This window comes from Corvus moneduloides, chromosome 1 (assembly GCF_009650955.1).
Source record: "Corvus moneduloides isolate bCorMon1 chromosome 1, bCorMon1.pri, whole genome shotgun sequence".
Taxonomy (NCBI): domain Eukaryota; kingdom Metazoa; phylum Chordata; class Aves; order Passeriformes; family Corvidae; genus Corvus; species Corvus moneduloides.
In genome coordinates, this window is record NC_045476.1 from 80,405,239 (window position 1) to 80,424,861 (window position 19,623).

At 36.2% G+C, this 19,623-nt stretch overlaps 1 long non-coding RNA gene across 2 annotated transcripts in view; it reads left to right on the plus strand.

Moving 5' to 3' along the window:
• The window catches only part of LOC116447824, a 99,567-nt gene that overhangs the window by 47,262 nt on the left and 32,682 nt on the right, over positions 1-19,623 (plus strand). For both annotated transcript variants that reach the window (XR_004241705.1, XR_004241702.1), the window contains exon 2: positions 10,557-10,676. This is a non-coding gene — a long non-coding RNA (uncharacterized LOC116447824). The remainder of the gene's footprint in view (positions 1-10,556; positions 10,677-19,623) is intronic.

Here is a 19,623-nt window from a genome sequence, read left to right on the forward strand (position 1 = left end):
TTCCTTATGTTTAAAAATATCACAATAGGCCAGGTGATTGCCGACACCAGTGTTTCTGAAATGAATTCTTTTATTTTATCTTTTTTTGATTGAAGTTCTTAACACATAAATTTTGCCAGGTACATTTAGTGTCTGAAGAACTTCATTCTGTTTCTGATATTGTTAAATTGCACCCTTGATCCTTGTCTAAGAAACTGCTTTGAGGTCAAAGAACATACAAAAATATAATTAAAAGCAGAATTAGGGCCCATGTTTCTTCTCACCTGAGTGGCCCCTGGGCCATGAGAGACCTTTTTTTTTATTTTTTTAATTAAAATGCAATTGGGGAAACCATTAGAAAATTAGCCCAAACATTCTGTGCTCATGGGTATTTTGCTCGTATCTGTTGAGGTACCAACCTACAACAAGCTTTCTGCAAAGACCATCAGGAGACAAGTCACCATCTGCCAGCATTGGTTGCAAAACAAGGGTTCTGCAAGAGGAATGTACACTGCAAGATAAATGTGCATTCTTACATATCCCACAAGATCCAGGCGCATACAAAGCTAGACCCAGCTTAATGTTCAACCTCTCTTGAAGTTTTGAAAGCTTAGGACAAAAGAATGAAGAGAATTTTTTCACATTTGAAAAATTTCTATTTGTGAAAGTGTCAATAATAATGTATTAATAATTGTATTGATACAGGAACAAGATGCATTACCCTTTCCCAAGGCTAACATTTTTCCTGTGGTAAAAGGCATATAAAAGGATGTATTTTTCAGAAGCAATTCCTTTTTTGTCAACAACACATACTTGACTACTTTGGCAACATTGTTCTTCATAATTTCTTCTCAGATAAACCTGTTGTCTGAAAAATACCTTAGCTCCCTGGGCATTCCTTCTTGAACATTTTCTGGATATTCATTATTTTCACACTATTTCTGTGATTCTAATTTTAAATAGTTTATGATGATTATTTTCTTTTAGTTCCTGTCCCTTACTCATTCTCTTTCAGAAAAGAACTTCATGTGTTGCTTTGATATAGAAAGGAAATCTGCATAAGCTAAGAAAGATTCATGGCTAGAAATATTGGATGATAGAAATTAGCATATACCTATTAATTTCACTAGGTCTGTGCACATTTAACTTGACCTGTTTCTACATTTGTAATAACATGATCTCATTTAATATTCTAGATAGTTTCTCATTACTTGTGGTGGATTTGCATTTCTGTGTGTCTGTTTACTTTGTGGATGTATTTGGAGTTGAGAGAGAAAAATTACATTATTCTATAAATTTGAAGCTATTTAAATAAGAGCAATTCTTCCACAGAAAAAATGACAGTACTCTGTAATTTTCTCTTTTATGAAAGCTTATAGCTCTTGTATGTTATCACATAAATGAAATTACTTGGCCCACTGCTGGTTACGGAAATCAAAAAAATAACTCTTTAATTTCATGATTATTTCCTGTCAGAATAGCAACCCAGTGTAACTTGACAAAGTGAAGTAGAAATATAGGTGAACTGTAAATACTCAACCTTAACAAAATAACAAGCTTGCAACACAGGTGTTTCTACAAGGTCAGGGGAAAAAAAATTAAAACCACAAAACCTTAGATTTACTGATAATATTATACAGTAATATAATTTCTTACAACTCCTCTGCCGCCGATTAAGAATGCTGAGCTCCATGAAAAAGGTGTATTTTTCTGCTCACTCACCTATAAAATTATTGTTGAGTAAAGAGAAACTGCAGAAAAAAATATATTACTTCTTTATCAGTCCATGTCAAGGTTTCACCCATATAGAGAGTTGGAGAACTTTCTGTACAAGTTTTCCTATTAGTCATCTTTGATTTTTCCAGATTCTGGGGAAAATATAAGATTTTTCTTTAAGAATACATTCAGAATTTTATATTTTGGAATTTCTTTACTAGAATGTAAATTGATAAAAATCTGTTTAACTTGGTGGTAATACCAGATAATGGACTAGATTCTCAATGCTGCAAATAGTTTTGGATTCTTGGTTTTTCATTTTTTGGTTTTTTTGCATGACATATATAGAATTTTCTTTTCTCAACAGTTTTTAAAGATTAACATATTCATTTTAGCATTTTAGTGTCTTTTTTGTAATTGAGTGAGAAAACAGTAATTACATTAGTGGAATAAAGAAAAATGACATGGGTAAATACTAAATGATGAAGAAAACCTTAATACCATTAGAAAATTATAAGACCTGCAGTATCTCAGGGTTAACAGAGAAACACATTCAGATCATTAAACTATGCTTTATTCGAGTAAAATAAAATCAGGAATCACTGTACGTAAATTCTGCATAATCTATAGAAACTTGTCTTAGGGTATCTTTTAAAACCAGTAGTTCTGTCAAGAAAAATCTGCCTGTGTTTTTAAGATACACAGGGGAGTATTTATGATTTAAGCTTGGATTGATCTATATCAAATACATTTGTGAATGATGACCTTAAAAGCTCAGTAATTCTCTAGATGACCATGATACGTTTAGTAATGTGCATGGACTACACGAGATATTTTGTTAAGGGGGTGTCGCGGGTTCAGTTTGTAACCGAGCAGAAACACCAATTTAGTGTAGTGGTTTGGTCCAAAATACTCATTACTGTTTATCTTCTGTGAGATAAGATTTAGGAGAAACACAAAGCAGGCACCAAACTTGAAAGAATATAAAGAAGTTTATTAACTGACCTAAAAGAGGGAAAAAGAAATTATACCACACCTTCAGAACTCGCCTCTTCCCCCCACCTTCCTCCCTTCTCCCACTGACAATGTAAAAAGACAACCCTTGAGATGTTCAGTCTGTTTACCACTTCCATAATAACCTTGTTTAGTCCATTTAGAAAGAGAAGTCTCTTCTTGCTCGTGCTATGAAAACATTATCACAACGAGACAGCTGCCCACTTCCAAATATTGTTCAGTCCATTTAGGAAGAGGAGTCTCTCTGCTCGCATGTAAGTCCCTTCCCCCAACTTGCAGCTTTTCCCACAACTGCTTTCGAGGGTCCACTCTTGAAGTTTTTTGGGGTACAATTTTAAGGTCGAGCCGTTCAGAAACAAAAGTTCTCTTCACCCGTCTCTGGGAGCATTTCATCTCTAAGAACAGAGGCACTCCGCCTTCCCTGGGAGCAAAGGGTCCTCCTCATCTTCATCTTTAGGACTATCTCTGGAAGCATCTCTAGGAACTGAGGTTTTCTCCTTTCCCATGTGGAGCAAAAGTCCTCATCGCTTCCATCTCTCCCTGTCCAAACGTCTCATGAAATTACAGCTGCGTCAGCATCTGCCTATCTCAGTGCAGGTGCTTTTGCTTACGAGTTGAACACTCCATCCCCCACATCTTCATGAAATTACAACGGGATACTCTGATATATCTTAGCTTCACAACAGAATTTTAGCTTTAAGCATCTCCTCTCTCTCTTCCCTCAGGTATTCAGCTCTTCACAGCAATAAAAGGGTTAATCTCACCTCAGCCTTGCAGCTGGAATGTTACTTATGGAAGTGGAGAGGGGGGAGAGCTGAGCCGCTCTGGCTGCCCACAGAAGCGCTGGGGGGGGGGGGGTCCACGGATGGAACAGGTCCATGGCTCCAGGATGGCCGTGGCCCGGCCTGGCCTGGCCCAAGCAGGGCCTGGCTGGGCCCACTGGCCCCCACACGGGGCCTGCAGCCACCTGTGCCAGCGCCGGAAACGAGAGAGAGCTTGGAGGGGGGGGAGTCTGTCTATTCTTAAGTGTGGATCACAGAGGCCGTCACAACTTTAAGCGGCTTAAAGAATTGTCCATATTCAAACTGGCCAGCTGATAGGTTCTATCAGGTCCCAGAGGAAGCTGTAAGCACCCCTTTGCAAGGACGTCCCTTCCGGGACTATGCTTGCTAACCCATGACAGGGGGAGTATGTGATTGCTAGTGTGAGCATCAGAGAAATTTTAAGACAAATTTGTGCTCTAAAAGAAACAGGTATTTTTTACAGTTTGTAAAAGCATTTATACATTTTGGAAGGGGTGTTGTTTGTTGTCATCATCATCATCCTTTTCCCCATGCAGTAAGCTCATACCAAAACAAAGCCATACCTTGGATCTGGAAGGATCTTGGGTGCAAGAGAGGGAAAATGTGCTTGGAAAGCAGTAGCTGTGAATGTCAGCATTTGTCAGGAGCAGACAGCCATCTGATAAAGCTTAGCTCTACTCTGTCCTTCTGATTTCTACTTTGGTTCTTAATTTGTGTCTGCTTGCCTCTTTTTTGTATCTGTGTTTAAGAATAAAACAGCACTGTGACTTTAATAAATCTGTTTTATTTTTTTTTGTTTAATCTAGGGTTACCTATAGATGTGTACTATATATATATTTTAAGATTATCTTTAGAATACAGCTCACAGAAGAGCAAGGCACAGGCAAATTCCGTTAGCAGTATATAATAGCTCACATACTGTATGATTTATAGCAAATCCCTAATAAACAATATGTTAGAACGTATGATTCTTTATAAAAATATTTTTTTGCTGGTGATTTCTTTTTAATTTTTACTTTTAGGCCCTGCTTTAATCTTCCCTCCATAGGCAGATTTTTGTATTTTTTAAAAAGCATTGCAAACACTTTCATCTGCACCTCATTAAGCATTTTAAATCAGTTCATTTTGATTATACTGTTTAACCATTTATCACAGCACTTTCAAGAAATCATAATCTGTGCAGAATGAAGTTGAAGGTATTTTCAGATCATCTCCTGTTATATTTTCTCTTAATCAGTTATTTAATGTAGAGAAAAAGATTTTATTTCATAGGGAGACTGATTTGACAGTATTAGGTCCTAAAACACACATAAATTTCCATATGGTATATGTCAAGGAGAACTTGCATATCTGACAGATAAAGACATGGGATCAAGTTTCCTTTGCTGCAGTAATCCAAGCATGCTGTCATGCTCCCCTTGCAGTGCTATCCCTTGAAATATGTAGGATAATAGCTGAACTTAAATATGTCTGTTTAGATCCTAAAGATTAGTTTCAGTGACTAAACAGAGATTCTTATAAAAATTCTGATGTTTTCTTCATGTAAATTTACCAGATGTTGAGGCATCTAATGTAGGAGCTATATTTATTATTTATTTAGATCATTTGTCTGTCATTACATTCCCTTATGCCATGAAAGTTTGGAAGTAATAAAAAAGAGTGTTAGAGGAACATAATTTTTCTGAGAAAAGCAACTTCATACCATCTTTTTAAAAATCTTTTATGAAAACACAGTCAAATCAAGGGTAGGGCTTTCTTTTTCCTAAGATATACAAATGCTTGATAAATAATAAACGCATGCAGATTGTGCAGTTGGATGAAGACATCTGCTTTTGTCTGAGATGTTTTTGATGGCATTTCAGATTGAAGGATTGATCAAGAGTTTCCACATCTCAGAGTAAAGATCACTGGAAAAGCCAAGAGAAACAAAGACCTGCCCACACTAAGAAATAAATCTCAGCCACACAGGGTGCTGGGAGACTGCAGGGGCAAGAACAAAGTGCGGTGTTTCTCTGTTCCGTGTCAGAAGGTTTAGCAATTGTTTAAAGAAAATGGTCATAGACTAGACAATACTTGGAAAAGAATAAGACTATAGGGAAAACTACATGATGGGAAAAAGTGAGAGGTGGTTGCTAAAAGAAATGAATTGTCTTAAAAACAAGTTATTACCTAAAATATTATGAACTCAAGAAGATTATAAATTGTTTATTAAATCAATTTTATGTGATAAACTATAAAAAACTGCTTTCTAGTCTTTTTTTCATATACTGCTTCCATAGGATTATGTCCCATAATGGGGGATGGGGAAGGAGAACACAAATAATCATTCCCTTTGGTTCGACCAGGCCTCTCATTAAATGGAAAATTCAGGATTGGTCTTTACTAATCCATCTATAATAATTACTCAACAGAAAATGGTAACAGTGAGATTTCCAGCAAGGAAAAGAAAAAAGAATGGTTTAAATGACAAGGCATATTTATAAGAAGATTGACCTAATATTCTAATAAGCTCTACTGCCCGAAGATAAAGATGGAAAAAAGACACTTTAAAGAGGAGCTCAGCTTTAGGGGAGGAAAAAAAAAAAAGAGGAGAAACATTCTGAAGTCTGCACTCAGTCTTTAGCAGTCTGTCTTCTAATTTATACAATGTGAGCTAAAGTTACAAGTGTAAATAGGGCACAAAATATACCTTTTACAGAACATATCAGCATTCTCAGGAAAGCAGATTTAAGGCTTATACAAAGATACACAGTAATCTATTTCTGAAATAATATTCGGTTTCCTACTTAAAGGTAAACAAAAAAAGCAAACAACCATTCTGAAAATGAAAAAGGAGGTGATCCATTTCCTGAGAAATAGTGTCAGCTGAATGAAAAACTTGCCATAGAACCTAGTAACACAGAATGTCAGAGCACCAAAAGACACTAGCCTGATGTTCCACACATATTCCAGAAATACATTTCCTGAATGTGATGGCAATGATGACAAGAATTTGTCCAGCTAAATATGATGGTACAGTAGGCATATTGGAACAGCTAGGTGCTACAATGAAGTATAAAGAAAGATGCTATGAGAGGAAAGTGAGGGGAATACTGAAAACCTGGAATAATAAAAAGTTGATTGCTACACTAAGTTTTTCGTTGAGTTCAGCAGTTCTTAAAATAAGGTTGTGGACTGTGAGGACCCATAGGAGCTGCTTGTTCTTCAAAATTCCATAAAAATCTTTGTGGGTCACAAACTACAATGTACTAATAAAGTCTTTGTGCCATTTCTCCCCAGTAGAAATTAACCATCTTATATCAACATCTAGTATTCCTATTGAATTCAATGAATTTCTTATTACATTATTGAATTATACCTGTAATTCTCTTCCTCATTATTTCAAACACTACCTCAGAGATTATTGGGGTTGAAGGTTTGCTGGAAGTTATATTGGTGGTGTTTTCAATGAACAAGAATGAGTCTTGAATTTCCTTCTGCTAGCCCAAATAAGCTTCATATGAATATAATAAACATATTTGTTCTATAAATTATATAGTAGTACCACTAATTTATTATTCCTTAATGTTGGTAAGATCTTCCCAGAAATATTGTTTGTGTCTTATTTATTGGTGTCATTCATTGGGGTGAGATTCTGATGAACTGCATGCATGAGAAAAAAATCACACAAAAGTATATGCAACTATTTTTGTTTTTAAGAATCACTCTTTTACTAAGTATGTATGTAATGGGAAACTTACAGGATGAGGCCAAATATGTATGAGATGTGTTTCAGATAAATATGAACAATAAAGTACTGAAAAAGTTCATTCATGGAAAATGCAAATTTCCATGTTAATTAGCCAGTGTGATTAAAGACTGCATAGAGCTCTAAATTTCTCACTGAAAAATCCTTGATTCTCAAAATGAAAAAGAAAAAAAAATTACCAAACTGTAGATTTGTTAATTCCTAAAACATTACCATTTTACAAAATAGATTATGTTTCCTCTAATTAACACCATGTTCTGATGACAACACACCATGCTGTCCATAAGCTGTATTTTGACAATAAATGAGGCACTAACTCCTCCTGCTTGTAGCATTATGGCAGATGCTACTTTCCCATGCCTTCTTGTGCTGTCGTCAGTTTTTGTTTTGTTGTGTTTTTATTTTCTTTCTTTGCCTTCAAGCAGGTATTTTTTATCTTTTTTTTTCTAATCATAACATTGTGATTTGAATGCAGAAGTAGGATAAGGAAGACATAAGAGAAAGGGATGGGGAAAAGGAGAAAAAAAATGGATAAGGAAAATGGAAAGGGTAAGTGAATGCAAACAGGAAAGATTATGATGAGTCAAAGCAAGCAAAAATTAATTCCTTATTCCTGCATTTTCTTCCTAGTGCCACTAGAAAACTTAATGATAATAAGAGTATTATTAGACATGTGTCTCAGTTCAATTTAGAGGTTTTGGTGGCTTTTTTAAAAATAGAGATTCCTTGGTTTTTGTTTGAGATGTGTCCTTTGTAATAATGCATAACACTTATGCTTCTCGAGCGTGAAAGCCTCCTGACTCAGAAGAAATGAGGAAGACATGAACTTGGACAAACAAAAAAGATTTATGAAAAGATGGCAATGAGGAATGGTAGGAAGATAATGACAGGTCAATATAAGGTGACTCAGATACTGAATCACTGACAAAGCTCACTGAAGGCAAGGATAGTCTCTCCATTCATTTAAAGGAACTTTGGATGATGTCCAGAGAAAAAGAAAATGAAAACAAAATACAATGCCTGGAAAAAAGGAAAGTTATATTATCATATATTGACTGGAAAATTAGAAAACATTTTATAACAACAGGAAAAAAAATTGTGAACAATACACGCACACTAACACTTACAAAAAGTCTTTCTAAAATCCTTACTGCTTATTCCATCATTTCATCTGTACCAGCACCAGCAATAATGACTATAGTTTTAGTTATATAAACATGTCTTAGCAATGTGGTCACTTCTATAACCATTTTAGCTAGAAAATTGCTACTGATCTCATAGATAGACTGGAAATCTTTCCTGTTTTCCTTTTTAATTCATTAAGCATCAAAATCAAAGGAAATATCTCAACATCTAGAAAGAGAAATTATAAAGAAAAAGGTGGAACAAGAGAGACAAAATATAATGAAGAGCAGATATTCTGAAAAACTTGTGTTCAGGCTAGGGTACTTTTGACTCTACTGGTGGCTTCTGCACTTGTTTCTAGAATCCTGAACAATAGCTCGGACTTTCAAAAGAAAAAAGAGTGGGAGGGGGGAAGCATTACAAATCTTTTTGTTGCAGTCTTATTTTTAAAATATTATTCACAGATTTTAGACTTTTTTTATGACAAAGTCACATTTAGAACCAAGTTGCCCATTTTGTTAAATTTAAATTTACTGTTAAATTTAAATAGATAATGTAACTCTAAATTTATATATGAATAATTTCTACCTGTTACCCTACAGTGATAATTTATGGAAGAATTAACATTGCAGGAGGTAATGGCAATATTTCTACTTCCAAACACTATCACACAGCTCTATAGTCCACAGGGACTTTACAAAAAAAAAAGGAGTGAAGGTCAATAATATCAAACTGTCCAAATAACGGCAGGTGTTTGGTCCCAAGGTGTGATTCCATATGGTACACATGCTTGCAAAGACAACACTTTTGTGTTTGGGGATTTTTTCCATTCTGTGGGTGCTCCTGGCTGCAAGCTGTGGGCAGAATTGATCTAAAGGGCTGACTCCTGACTGGTCAGGTGAGGCAGGTTTTCAGGCCAGTCAGAGGGTTACGACATGCTTTGGGACAAACAGAAGGGATGGAGCCCCTTGGGGCAGGCAACCACCCTGCTGATGCTGCACAGAGGCTTCCCTGAATTTGGGCTAGCCAGCAAGACCAGGGCAGCCCACACTCTAGAGCCACTTCTACTGGCAGCTGGTTTTTGTCATGCATCTGAACCATTTTCAAAGGTACAGCAGCAGGAAAACAGAAGTAAATGTACAACGTTATAAAAGTAGGTAAATTTTAGGTGGTGTCTGTGTAGATGAAGTTATCAAAGAAGCAGAAATATACAGGGAAAAATATCTTATCCTGAACCAATTGGTACTGTTCTGTGGGAAGGCATCATCAGAGACACTCATGCCCTTTGGAAACTGAGACAGTGTCTAGACTTCAGCTCAGGAACAAGACAGTAATTCAAATGGCAAAATGCAAAATACTTTTCCTGTAATGCTGTTCAAATAAATTAAAAAATGTAGATCAATAACATGAAATTGAATGGCTTTGGGATTATTTAGAGGTTCCTCTTTTCCCAGCAGTCACATGTTTAAGGACTCTTACAAATTGTTCCAAGTATTAGGGGTATCAGCTAGACCAAACAAGTTTATTATTTCCAAAAAAATATGTCCTAAAGTAACAGCTAAATGTAAGCAATATTAATTCATCCTCTGACAACTGCATAGCCAAAAAATGAATAGAGCTCATTCTCTTTTTTGCTCTGGTCCCAACCTGCCCTCAATGTAGATTATTCTGGAAAACTTGACTCTGCATGGGGCACTTTGTCAGTCTGATTTTCTCAAGGACTTTAGTGAAACCAAGCTTTTTACGCTGCCAGAAGTATTGGCAAGGGTTTCTGTAGCCTAACATGTGACCTTTCTTCTGACCTCTGGCTTCTTGGTTTTGGGGTTTTTTTTATATTTTACGTTAGTCTTTCGAACTGTTGCAGTCAAAATACTTGTATTCCTCCCAAGTACAAAATACAGTTCCTTCCTTTTCCTTATTCTTGTCAGAGTGCTTCCCATATTTATCTGAGTCTATATGTCTGCAGTGCTGCCAATTATTATTATTATCATAAATATAGGCATTATGGAGTATTTTTTGGAGTTTTATGAAAGGCTGATACAAGCTGTTAAATTTTATTCACCATGGACGCCATCTCACTTTAATTAATAAAAATGCTACTACCTGCTTTTATTTTCAATTGTGCTAACATAATTCATGACCATATACAAAATGACTCTTCCTCTTTGCAGGCCAGGAAGGAGAGGAGAATACAGACTAGAACATTTGTTCTCTAAGAGAGAAGCGCTGCTGATGCTGCAGGTGAGTGGGTAAGAGGAGGAGCAGAGATGATGTCCAAAACATGAAGTATAGTAAGTATTGCCAACTGAATTCCTAAAGTAAGAAATGCTGGGATGTTTTTGCATCCATGTTTAAGATGGCACTTGTCCTTTAAGAGATTTCATATGGCTTTAGATTCAGAAGTTTTCCTTAAAAAAAAAGAGACAGAACAAACCAAAACAAAAACCTGCAGAAAATAAAAGGTCTGAAAGGAATTATTTTAGAAAATTTCATGATTTTTGATTCATTTCAAGTCTCACAATACTACTTTAGGTTTCCCTTTTGGATAACCTGTGATTGATGTTCATGGCACTATTTCTGTTCTCTTAAGTTAAACAGCATTTGTAGGAGACAGAGATAAATGAATCAAATAATTTTGAATCAGAACCACTGCAAGAGGAGCGAATAGCTTTCAACAAAAGATAACTCCTGCAGTTATTATTTATGAGTCAAGATTAGATATCATTCATTCTTGTGCCAGTGTCTCAGAAATTCTGTTGGCAGGTCCCTCACTCTGGTTCGGACTTCCAAGGGATCACAGATACATTAAACAGAAGGTTATTCTTCTAACCTGAACCTCCGTGCACAATTACCACAGAGACATGACTCTATTAATGTAATTACACTTCTACCACTCTAAAATCTCCATTGCACCATATGTTTTGGTGCAGAAAACATTTATGTAAAACACTATCCCTTGGTAATCAGCCTTCCTACTTCCTTCTAAACAACCTTGTAGCACTCAGTATTTTTAAAAGACCTGCTTCAAAGGATGCCCTCAGAAGCTGCATGCAATTTTGCATCTGCATCTCCTGTTTTATGTAGAAACTTTCATGTTAATTCAACTGCTTTTCAATAAAGCTTTCCAAAGTAAGAAAGTACAGTGCACAGCACTTAGGTTCTCAGGGGGATTTTACGACACCTGTTTGGTTTTTGTTCTTTTTTTTTCTTTTTTCTGCAGAGAGCCTCTGCTTCAGATAGGGATACAGGCTGCTAAACATTTTACATAGGCATATGCAAATTTTTCCTGTCAAGAATCATGAAAGATATTCTAAGATCACGAAACAATCCAAATCACAGAAATTCAGATAATGACATTAGATATTAATAATTACATGTATCATGACAAAACACTAATACACTTCTAAATTAGGAGAGTAACCCAGGTACACTGAAAAGCTAACTGTCGTTTTTCATTTTCTCAAATGTAATATCCAGACTGTGGAACCTGATACAGTGAACGCCAATCTGACAGAACTTTTTACAAGAGTTTTGTTTATGCACAAGAGTCAAATTACTTGGGAAAGCCACTCTTCCACCTCTTTTTTCTTTCCATTTGTTATACCCTTTTCCTTTTTGCAGTTCTTTGCTTAATCTTTGTAAATGGTATTTGTCAGTGTACTGACCAGACTTGGAATAAATTGGATGTTACTAAGCAGCATCACCTTGTCAAAGCTGAAAATGCTCCCAAGCCATAACATGTTGGATGGTTGGTGAACATGGAACACCAACTCCACTCCACTCTGTGGGCTGTTTCTCACAGTGCTGTTCACTTAATCAACCTGCAGGGAGTAATTAAGGGTGAATACAACTGACAAAGGCTTGGAAAGCAGGCAGAAATGCTTTTGCCAAGCATTTTTTTTCCATTGTTATTAATATATTTATTATTTCTTTCCTCTGTGCTTTAACAAAATAAGTTGCTTCACTTCCCCTCCAGAGCTGTTAGTCAAAACAGTGAGGTGAAGGCAAATCAAGTAAAGGTCAGTCCCGTTAACCAGAGAAAAGCCTCAGGTCACTCACTACTGTGATCATAATTAAGCAGTGTATCTTTGTGCTAGTTAAAGGTTAAATGAGTGGAAAGAAGGGGGATAAGTGTGATGAAAACAAGGAAACAGAAAGGAATGTAATCTTTTCAGCAGGTTAAAGGTGAGACATGGCATGGTTTATAGTATGAGTGCATAGGCACAGGGTTAGGGAGCCCTGGAATACAGTGCAGAAGTTGTCCCAACACTTCTGAATTAGATACAGAAAATAAATTATTTCTACAAAAAAACAAATTGATGTCCATTAATACATTAGCACACCAGTCAATTAGATTTGCTAAACATTATTAGCCAGTGAAATTACATCTCCTTTTATGTGCCTAGTGGACAGATACTTCCTGGAGCTTTAACTAACGGAATAAGGCTACACTGAATTAAAAATATATGGATTTGCTAGAGCAACAGCTAAGGAGACTGTGGATTGTCCCCCTATACACACAAATAGAAACACCCTGTTTTGCATTAACACAATCTGGTGTGTACACGACTTCCTAAACCTGTGAGATTTTACCAGGACTGGATTCCCAAATACAATGCAACCCTCACAGAATAGCTGTGTGGTTTACTAAAAATACTGTGAGGGAAATGGCTGTTGCTTGGTTTTGGGGTTGGGGGTCTTTTAGTTTGGGCAGGATTGGTTTTTGTTTGATTTTATTTCTGCTTCAGTGGAAATAGAAAAACCCTAAGCAATGACTTCTTTGAGCACAACATGGCAATCATGTCTTCTTTTAACTAGTCTCCTACCCCATGCTAACTCTTTATTGTGCCTTTGCCACAAAACAGGCCTCTGTTCTAAAGGATAATCCTAGTGGGCCAAGGAATATCTCTGCACATTTATTTAGTCATCCAGAAGTATATGTGTGCTAAGAAACCCACCTGGCTGATATGCTCAAATTCCCATGTCATGACAAATAGACGAAAAAAAAGCCTCAATAAAGCTAAACCTACCTAAGGCACAGCAGTGCAAATAATCAGAGCCATCACTTGCAAACTAAATACTTTCATGACTTTCTTCCCATGCTAGCATTATTAAGTATACCTGTGATGAGTTGGAGCATAAGGTTTGCGGATGAAAAAGTGAAAGATATGGGTGACACAAAATTTTCTCTGCTGTAGCTGAAGTGACAGTGAAAAAGATTTTGTCCATGGAGGGAAAGGAGGGGAGCTATAGAGCTGCTGAAAGCAGCTGAAAGAATCCAACTGTAGTCAGTGTCTTTGAGGGAATCTCATCCTACCGAAGCTGAGTAAACAAAGTCTGGGGAGTTCATTCTTCTGCTGCCTGCAGTGTTCAACCTTTTGCTATTCCACATTTCATCTCAACTACTTCCTACATCCCCATATGCTGACCAAGCCATCCTTTGCCAAGCATATTCTATGTTTGACTTCCAAAAGTTCTTCCTACCAGTGCTATGGTTATGGAACCTTCTCCTTCATGTCTTCCTGATCTTGTAATAAAAGTTAATTATGATTGACTTCAAGGAAAATCTGTATCTTTAGGTCTATACACAAGCAGTTTAGAATCACATCCTCTTAAAGCAGAGAAATTGCATAGGCAAACTACAAAAGTGTCTTTAGGATGAGGCTCAATATTTTCTTCTTTCCTTGCAATTTAGAAATTTTGTAGTACAATTACAGGGGTACCTTGTTAAATAGACTGTGGTCCCACAGAAGTGGATGAGATAATTCTTTCCTTGTCCTGTTTTTCCAGGTGATTCAGTTTTACCCTGCAGTTGTCACATCGACCTACATCTTTAAGTGTAGTGTAGACTTGGCACCTGTTAAAACTGGTGTGCTTACCCAGTGAATGGCTACCACTGGAAAAGAATGATTATTTGATTAAATTCATGGTGTGGACATGAGTTCAGTGTTGAGAAGAGGGTAGACATAAAACATTCTACAAAGGTCACTAAAGAGCCAATTGGAAAGATTAAGCCTTTTGATTACTATCAGCTATATCACTGTAGGATACAGTTAAACTGTTTTTCTGACATGAATGGAAAACTTTTTTTCTTTCTTTTTTTACAGAAAAGCTTTTAAAGACTGCAATTCATAAATGATCAGAGCTACTTTCAGCACATTTTAATTTACTCCTAATTTAAATGTAACAATTAAAAAAAATTAGGCCTCTAACTGGTGCTCTTGAGATTTGCATAAACCTGTTAAATACACAAACTGTCTTTTAGCTGAACTCCTGACTTTTAAGCTTCTCTTATCCTCTCGCTTTTTTAATGATAGCTCTATTCTGTAGGGAAAAAGGAGTTTCCAAAATTCTTGTATTGCTTTTGAAGATGATTTTAAAAGAGGATAATCACTATTCATCCCTGCTAATAAGAATACAGAGACACTGATTAAAATGAACTTCAAAATTTTTCAAAAGAAATTTCAGAGCCCATGTCTTGGTTTAAGACATGGTAAGGGGTATGGAAACTCCAACATGCACCATCTCCCCTTTAACAACACCCTTTTTCACCAATAAGGAGAGATGAATGAGAGTAGATATAAGTGAAAAAATAACAGTTTACTAAAAAACTGAAACAGCAACATATTTCAGGCAGAAAATATCAGCAAATAATCAGCAGGTAGAAAGTTGTTAAATGTCACAGACTCCGTGGGAGCAAAGAGAAACAAAAATGGTGGAGAAGCCCCTCCACCAAGATGGCTCCCTCCACGGTGACCTTGTGGAGAGAGACAAAGTGAAAATGGTGGACAAGCCCTACTTGGCTCAACCTTTCCCCTGGAACAAAAAAACTGGGAAGATAGCAGCTTACGAGAAGTTCTGGTGGCAGATGGGAGTTGCTGGTGTTGCCTGGGGAGCTCTGGCTCCCACAGTGTCAGCCTCTGGTTCATTCGGTGTCAGTGCTGCTGTCCCAGGTTGCTGTCCTGATAGGGGAGGAAGAAAATGTCCCCTGGAGCGCTGAAGAATGGTGGCCTGATCTCGACCAACTCTGGCTTTGTGCTGGGGACAAGTGTTGCAAAATTCACTATGAAACCTTTTGGAACTTGTGAAGTGCAGCTTCTCAGGTTGTTACTCAGAGACATGCTTGAAGCAACCTGCTCTGCATCCCAGAGAGAAAGGGAGGCTCCTGCCTTGCACTGCCCCAGCTCTTCCCATGAGAATGCCAGGGAAAAGCAAGAGCCAAAAGGGCTTCTTCTTGAGTGCCCCGACCTTAAAAAGACTTGGCACCCCAAACGTCGGCGGTTCCATTTCCGTATTTTCCACCCCTTATTCCATACCATGCCCAAATGAATACATTTCAACTGTACATATATACCTGTAACTATATACAAATACAATTATTATTTCAGTAGCCACTGACCATTGCCCAGGATATGGATTTAGTTCGTTAGTCCATGCTGGGTTATGTATTTGTTGAGGGGGAACTTCCAAACTATTGGGGCAAAGTATTTCTTCAGAACCTGCCCTATATCCTCCCACATTCCATGCCACTCAGGATTTTCTGCCATTGGGGCAGCTCTCCAGACAACCTCTCTGGAAATCTCAGCCCTGATTCTAAATGTGTTTTAGGCCATATTGAGGTGACATAGCAGAATTAGCAACAAAAATACATTTTTTTTAACATTCAGAGGGAAGTGAACATTCTCAGAGGGTGATGTGTCAGACCTGAAGGGGGAGAAGGAGGTAAAAGGGTAGGAAAAGTCATTCCCTCTTTTTCTTCCAACAGTTTGGAGGTGATTATTAATAAACCCCCAATAACATATTGGGTTACACAGGATAGCCCAGTAAAAGGTAGCATTCCTTTTTTCTCCAGATATCCCTTTCTTTCTCCCTTTCATACAGCTGGGGTTCAGAGCAAGAAGAGAGCAAATGGGTAAGAGAAACCTACACTGTATATAGGACCATCAATATTTAATCCTGGATTAGTGACAGGTTTAAGTTTTAGTATTTCATGAGCCATCTGACTTCAAATAGATGCTTTATCACATTAGAAAGAGGAGAGTCTTCCCTTGCTATGAGAGATGGCAATCCTTCCTAGGTCTGGCAGGCTGGAAGATATTGGTTCGTAAAATCTTGACACTGGAAAGCAATCATAGGTAATATTTAGAGGTCCGCATGGCTCATTGTTTATAACTTTTCTCTCCCTCTCACCCTGCAGAGTTCAGTTCAAGGTTCAGTTTTAGTCTAGAACAAATAAAAGAATAGCCATAAGATTCAAAAAAATTTTCATGCTATTCTGATGAAATATGCGACAGAAGAAAATGAACCACAATGAAAATATAGGGGACTTATTAACATTTATGTTGCTTTATCTTTCCTCTTTGGAATAATGCTGACTTAACACCTATCTCAAGGTGTACAAGAGTAAAACCAAACACACATACCTAAAAATTATATGCCTCCAGCCACAAGCAGTCAAAAAATGTACCTCATAAAAGATTCAGACTTGAAAGACCTACATTTCATTTCAAAATTCATGGAGCAGCATTTAAAAAATATTAAGGTTTCACATCTTATATTCAAAAGTTAAGGAGGAAAAGTATCCTAAGATGAAAAGAAAGGGACATAAATGTGGTAGCAAGAAAAGAGATGAGACATGAGCAGAAAGAGAGCACAGAGGAAAACAAAACATCACAACATCACTTTACTTGTTAACTGGAATTAGTTCTGGAAGCACCAAGAGATATCTAACATGGGCTCTCTTGATTTCTTTCAGCAGCACTGCTTTCTAATTGATAAGCGCACTGATCCTTATATGAAATCTTCTTTTTTAAAACTGGAGATAACCATGTACGAACACTAACAACTCAAATTTTAACGTAAATTTCTGGTCTAACAAGAAGCATCAGGTACTTCACGGCAAAGGATATTTTATTAAAATATGAGACAGACATGAAAAAAAGGAGATTTAAGGAAAGTGTTTTCTTAGCCAGAGCAACTCTATGATTCTATGAAACTGTGCTGTGATAACAAAATTTGAAATAAATACATATTATGATAAGTTAAAAAAAAAAAAAAAGAAATGTGGGTTCATTTGTGCTTATTATTTATGCAATTGTACATATCATCTACATGTATCAAGTACTGGAAATACAAATGTATGTATAGTCTAATCAATATAAAAGATTAAATATTATTTAGTTATCAAATTGTATATGTTTGAGTAAGCACTCATATGGACACTATTAGATACATGTGTAAAAGTAATATTAAAAGACCATTATACTTATAATGTATTTCAAATAATATTTAAAGTGCACAGGTTTAGATAGTATTTCTTAGCCAAACTGATAAACCGAGAGGCCAAATATATTTGAAAATGCAGTGGACCAAGTTCTGTTCTTGCTAACACTGACACACTTTCATTTAGATAAATCTGGAAAGAATTTCACCTCACTAATATATCTTTATTCAATTAAATCTCTTTAATAGCATTACATCTCATTTAGAAAGTTCACAATCCATAATTAGCTGTTTCTTTGAAACTGATTGCTAAAAATGTAGTTTCAGAACAGCTTACCGTTCAAATAATATATATGCATGGAATTATTGATTTGTCCAAACTTGCCAATTTTAGACATTATTCACTAATTAACATTAAAATTCACATGATTTTACTATTTGTTTTGATAAGAGCACTAACTATTAAGTAATATCCTGACCTTTAGGAAAAGTTGCGTTCAATACCAAAATTAAGCTCAGGTTTTAAGATTCAGTCACTAATCTCTATAAAAGGGCAGAAAGAAAGCAAAACAAAATAAAATCCCTTGAAGTCACATTCTGTCATTCTCTTTCAACTATTCTTCTGTGTTTCTGCCCGTTACATTTAATTTTATTTCATTACATGTAACAAGACTAATTTTTCAACAATCCATTTTGATTCTGCTCATTCATTTTACCCCCTTTGACCATTAACTTTTTAAACCCTGAGGTATTTTGTAACAGAATTAATTTTAATTTAATTTGTTTTATTAAGCCAAGGTTTTCCAATGTATCAAATATAAGTAATATTAAATGGTGCTACTTCATCTTGTGAGGTTCAGGCATCCTGCAGAATACTTACATTTTACCAGTGGTATGTGAAAACCAGATATTTTTTGGTATGGAATACTATGAATTGATTTATTGCAATACATTTTATTTTTTCTAATATTTATTTTTTTTAATGTTGCAATGAGTTTAATTTTCTCCTTTGCTCCATAGAAAGTTAATTGTAAGAATTTTCTGGGAAGAAAAAACTCCTGTCACCTGAAAATAGTCATAATGAAAATATCAGTCTAGAACTGAAGTTAAGAATAAACACATGAGAAAGTGTGACAGGTATAGCAAGGGAAGAAAAGCCACACCTGTTAAATCTAGAAAGAGTAAACTGAAGAGCATGAGGAAAAGCCATCATAACAGTTTTCGGAGACATAACAAGATACTGCAAACAAGGATGTCCTCTGTGACCTTCCTGTGTGGTCCTCTATAAACATGTGGTTCCATGTCTGTGATTGAGAAGACATGGGATTCAACAGCAGCAAAGGTCATTCAGGCTAGATCAGACAAAATCTTCACAGCAGTAAACCACCATTACAAATTTCCTGGAAATATCATGGCTACCTTAGATGAAAGCTGAAATGACACAGATATATTTCATTTTAGCTAGTACAGGGGATCAACAATGTTGCTATTGAAGTTGTTATCACGTCTGTATTCTTGCAATTTGTATGGATTTACAGAGTTTTCAAATGAAATAAAACTATTTCTATATACATCAAATCTTCAAATATATAAGAAAGCAGAAAAAAATGCTCACAAATCTCACTGAGGAAGATCCTACCATTTTCCAAATGATTGTATCACAACTGCAGATCTAGAAGCTACATGTATAGAGTCCAAATAGCTTAGCTGAATTAAATGCAACCAAGAAATAAAGGGAGTTTTGGGATATGTAAAAAATTAAAGTTTTGATTGTAGAAATACATAATGAACTATTGAGCCAGAAAGTCTAGTCTAGGATAAAGTAAATCATACCTGCACACAAAGGAAATCAAGCGTCTCAGCAGTATCGGGTTACATGGGCCTCTGCAGCTTGCTGCAACAGGTTTAAATATGGAATTGCTCTTTGGAAACTTTTCTACACTTACACATACCATACTGCACCAACTTGTTTGGCTGTGACTGAAACTTCATTTTACCACAGTGGAAGTCATAATT